Source organism: Melanerpes formicivorus, unplaced genomic scaffold, assembly GCF_026170545.1.
Source record: "Melanerpes formicivorus ecotype bairdi unplaced genomic scaffold, bMelFor1.0.p_v2 SCAF_469, whole genome shotgun sequence".
Lineage (NCBI taxonomy): Eukaryota > Metazoa > Chordata > Aves > Piciformes > Picidae > Melanerpes > Melanerpes formicivorus.
In genome coordinates this window covers 100,001-105,000 of record NW_027142821.1, presented here as the reverse complement: position 1 = coordinate 105,000, position 5,000 = coordinate 100,001, and positions in this window count along the sequence as shown.

Genomic DNA, 5,000 nt, shown 5'->3' with positions numbered 1-5,000 from the left:
TCCCGGGAAGCCGGCGTCCGGCACAGGGAACCGTCAGCTGCCGGACCGGGGCGAATCCCCGCGGCCACGGCAGGGGTGGGGGCTCGAAGACAGCCGGCAGCCGCTTCGGTGAACGTCACCCGGGAGGAGACTGGGGCCCTCCCGGGACCGTCCCGGGAAGACGACGTTCGGCACGAGATCCCGGCCGCGGCCGGACCGGCTCGACGCCTCGCGGTCCCGGCAGCAGCCGGAGCCGCTCGCCGCCTCGGGCTCCCGGCCCCCTACAGATCCGGCGACTCGTTCACGGGCGGCGTGGGGAGGCAGTGTAGGGGGTGCGGGGAGAAGCGGCAGCGGAGGCGGAGGGGGGGGGGCTCGAAGACAGCCGGCAGCCGCTTCGGTGAACGTCACCCAGGAGGCGATCGGGGCCGTCTCGGGGCCGTCCCGGGATGCCGGCTTCCGGCACGGGGTCCCGGCCGCGGCCGGACCGGCTCGTATCCCCGCGGCTCCGGCAGGGGGGGGGGGGCTCGAAGACAGCCGGCAGTCGCCTCGGTGAACGTCACCCGGCCGGCGACCGGGGCCGTCCCGGGAAGCCGGCGACCGGCACGGGGTCCCAGCCGCGGCCGGACCGACTCGAAGCCCCGCGGCCCCGGCACGGGGGAGGCCCAAAGACTGGCGGCAGCCGCTTCGCTGAACGTCACCCGGCCGGCGACCGGGGCCGTCCCGGGGCCGTCCCGGGAAGCCTGCGACAGGCACGGGGTCCCGGCCTCGGCCGGACCCGCACTGGGTGCCGCCGCCTCGGGCTCTCGGGACGGTATGGATCCGCCGACTCGTTCGCCGGCGGCGGGGGGAGGCAGTGGAGGGGGTGCGGGCAGAAGCGGCAGCGGAGGCGGAGGGGGGGGGGGCTCGAAGACAGCCGGCAGCCGCTTCGGTGAACGCCACCCAGGAGGCGATCGGGGCCGTCCCGGGGCCGTCCCGGGATGCCGGCTTCCGGCACGGGGTCCCGGGCGCGGCCGGAGCGGCTCGAAGCCCCGCGGCCCCGGCAGCAGCCGGAGCCGCTCGCCGTTCGGGCTCCCGGCACCCTACGGATCCGGCGACTTGTTTGCCGGCGGCGGGATGAGGCAGTGGAGGCGGTGCGGGGGAGAAGCGGCAGTGGAGGCGGTGCGGGGAGAAGCGGCAGCGGAGGCGGAGGGGGGGGCGGGGGGGGACGATAGTGGCGGGGGGCGGGGGGTGCTCGAAGGCAGCCGGCAGCCGGTTCGGTGAACATTCGCCGGGGCGGGGGGGGCGACCTGTCCGTGCCCGGGGCAGCCCCGGGAAGCCGGCAGCCAGCACGGGGGTCCCGGCAGCACCTGTTCCCTGCCCTGGGACTTGCCGTGCCCGGCGGCCGGTTGCCGGGTGGGGGGAGCGATGAGAGGCGGGGCGCAGCGGCCGGGGGCAGCGCCGGGCCGCAGCGGGGGGGCTGGGCGGGTGGGGTAGGCGTCGAGCGGCAAGCCCTCGGCTGCAGCGAATGTTCGGCGGTGCGGGGGGGGGGGGGGACGGGACGACACGTTGGGGGCGCCGAGTCCGAGCCACCCCCGGCCCCAGGGGCGGCCGGAGGGGGAGGCCGGTGCCTGGCCCTGGGAGCTGCTGGGCGCCGGATGGCCGAGGGTGCGTCAGAAGCCGCCCGAGCGGTCGAGCAGGTCCTCCAGAAAGGCCTAGGGTGGCTTCGAGGGCCCCGGGAGCAGTCGAGGGAGGCCTCCAGGCAGGTCTGGAGTGGATGGGAGGCCTTCCAAAGCAGACAAGGGAGGCTGCCAGCGGGGCCTAGGCTGGCACTGCAGCCTGTAAATGGTTGGGGGGGGGGCCTCTGGTGCGGCCTGGAGTCTCTGGGTGGCGTCCAGAGAGGTGCAAAAGATCCTCTGGTGCGGCCTGTGGTGGCTGAGAAGCCTGCAGAGCGTACGGGGGAGGCTTCTGGTGCGGCCTGGGGTGGCTGAGAAGCCTGCAGAGCGTGCGGGAGAGGCTTCCAGTGCGGCCTGGGGTGGCTGAGAAGCCTGCAGAGCGTGCGGGGAGGCTTCTGTTGGGGCCTGGGGTGGGTCAGAAGCCTACAGAGCGTGCGGGGGAGGCTTCTGGTGCGGCCTGGGGTGGGTCGGAAGCCTGCAGAGCGTGCGGGAGAGGCTTCTGGTGCGGCCTGGGGTGGGTCGGAAGCCTGCAGAGCGTGCGGGAGAGGCTTCTGCTGCGGCCTGGGGTGGGTCGGAAGCCTGCAGAGCGTGCGGGAGAGGCTTCTGTTGGGGCCTGGGGTGGCTGAGAAGCCTGCAGAGCGTGCGGGGGAGGCTTCTGGTGCGGCCTGGGGTGGGTCAGAAGCCTGCAGAGCGTGCGGGGGAGGCTTCTGGTGCGGCCTGGGGTGGCTGAGAAGCCTGCAGAGCGTGCGGGGGAGGCTTCTGGTGCGGCCTGGGGTGGCTGAGAAGCCTGCAGAGCGTGCGGGGGAGGCTTCTGGTGCGGCCTGGGGTGGGACTGAAGCCTGCAGAGCGTGCGGGAGAGGCTTCTGCTGCGGCCTGGGGTGGGTCGGAAGCCTGCAGAGCGTGCAGGAGAGGCTTCTGTTGGGGCCTGGGGTGGGTCAGAAGCCTGCAGAGCGTGCGGGGGAGGCTTCTGGTGCGGCCTGGGGTGGGTCGGAAGCCTGCAGAGCGTTCGGGAGAGGCTTCTGTTGGGGCCTGGGGTGGGTCGGAAGCTTGCAGAGCGTGCGGGGGAGGCTTCTGGTGCGGCCTGGGGTGGGTCGGAAGCCTGCAGAGCGTTCGGGAGAGGCTTCTGTTGGGGCCTGGGGTGGGTCAGAAGCCTGCAGAGCGTGCGGGGGAGGCTTCTGCTGCGGCCTGGGGTGGGTCGGAAGCCTGCAGAGCGTGCGGGAGAGGCTTCTGGTGCGGCCTGGGGTGGCTGAGAAGCCTGCAGAGCGTGCGGGAGAGGCTTCTGGTGCGGCCTGGGGTGGCTGAGAAGCCTGCAGAGCGTGCGGGAGAGGCTTCTGTTGGGGCCTGGGGTGGCTGAGAAGCCTGCAGAGCGTGCGGGAGAGGCTTCTGGTGCGGCCTGGGGTGGCTGAGAAGCCTGCAGAGCATGCGGGAGAGGCTTCTGGTGCGGCCTGGGGTGGCTGAGAAGCCTGCAGAGCGTGCGGGAGAGGCTTCTGCTGCGGCCTGGGGTGGCTGAGAAGCCTGCAGAGCGTGCGGGAGAGGCTTCTGCTGCGGCCTGGGGTGGGTCGGAAGCCTGCAGAGCGTGCGGGAGAGGCTTCTGGTGCGGCCTGGGGTGGCTGAGAAGCCTGCAGAGCATGCGGGAGAGGCTTCTGGTGCGGCCTGGGGTGGCTGAGAAGCCTGCAGAGCGTGCGGGAGAGGCTTCTGCTGCGGCCTGGGGTGGCTGAGAAGCCTGCAGAGCGTGCGGGAGAGGCTTCTGCTGCGGCCTGGGGTGGGTCGGAAGCCTGCAGAGCGTGCGGGAGAGGCTTCTGCTGCGGCCTGGGTTGGGTCGGAAGCCTGCAGAGCGTGCGGGGGAGGCTTCTGCTGCGGCCTGGGGTCTCTGGGTGGCCTCTAGAGAGGTGCAAAAGACCCTCTGGGTTGGGCTGGGGTGGCTCTTGGACCCCTGCCACACAGTGGAGAGAGGCCTCCGGCCCGCCACCTGTGTCCCTGTGTCCCTGTGTGCCTGAGTGCCTGTGTCCCTGTGTGCCTGAGTGCCTGTGTCCCTGTGTCCCTGTGTGCCTGAGTGCCTGTGTCCCTGTGTCCCTGTGTCCCTGTGTCCCTGAGTGCCTGAGTGCCTGAGTGCCTGTGTCCCTGTGTCCTTGTGTCCCTGTGTCCCTGTGTGCCTGAGTGCCTGTGTCCCTGTGTCCCTGTCTGTGTACCTGTGTGCGAGAGTGTCCGGCACGCCACCCAGCGGCGGCGGGCAAGCAGGTAGGCGGGTGGGCGGGCCGGCGAGGGCCAGTGTGAGTTTGGGGGGTGGGAGGGGAGGCGGCAGCTGGAAGCGTCAGAGGAGGGGGCGTGGCTCCGGCTGGCCCCGGGAGCAGGTTCCCGGGACCGGGACCGGCTGGACCCGGCGGGTGGTTGATCCCGGGGCGGGGGGCAGAGGCGGCGGGAAGCGGCAGCTGCGTGTGCGGCGGGGGGGTGGAGGGCGAACCGCGGCGGGAAGCGGATGCTTCAGAGCAGGTTACGGGGGCGGGGACGGACGACACCACCTGTCCCCGCCCCGGGACGGGCTGGACCCGGCGCCCTGGACCCGGCGCCGTGTACCCGCTGCCGCCCCCCGCCGCCGCCCCCCTCCGCCACCCCGGGACCCCGATGTTTTTTGGCGCCCGCGCCTTTTTTTGCTCCCCGCCTGCCCGCGCTGCCCCGGGCCCTCCCCCGGGGCGGGGCGGGAGGGAGGGACGGACGGACGGGTAGCCGGGGATCTCCGAGCGCGCGCCACCAGACCGAGGCGGGTCCCGGCGGCGGCGGCGGCGGCGGCGGCGGCGGCAGCGGCGGCGGCGGCAGCAGCAAGCGACGGCGGGGGGGGCAGGCTAGGGAGAGAGGGGGAGCGGCATGCGGTAGGGCTGGGGGGTTTGTTTCGGGGGGGAGGGGTGGGGGGGGGTGGCAGCGGTCAGCGAGAGCGGGGAGAGGGGGAGCGGCATGCGGTAGGGCTGGGGTGTTTTTGGGGTGGGGGCGTTGGGGGGATTAGCGGGCGGGCGGGCAGCCCAGCCAAGCGGCAAGCCGGGGGGGCGGGCGAGGGCGGCTTTAGGGCCGGAGGAGCGGAGCGCAACCTCCCCCGTGCAGGCTCCAGCGTGGAGAGCAGCAAGTTTTTGGGGACGGGGGACGACGGACGGGAGGGGCAGCGGCGAGAGGCTAGCTGCGGCAAGGGGCACCGGCACGGCCGCCCTAACAGCGTCGCCTCGGTCGCAGGGGTTAGAGAGCAGCCGGGCAGCCCGGGAGGGAAGCGGCAGCCCGCGTCGCGATCCGGAGCGGCGGAGCGCGACCTCCCCCCTCCAGGGGACAATGTGGGAAGGGGAAGCCGCGGCGGCTTTGGCGGGGGTTGCCCAGCTGCTAGCGGCT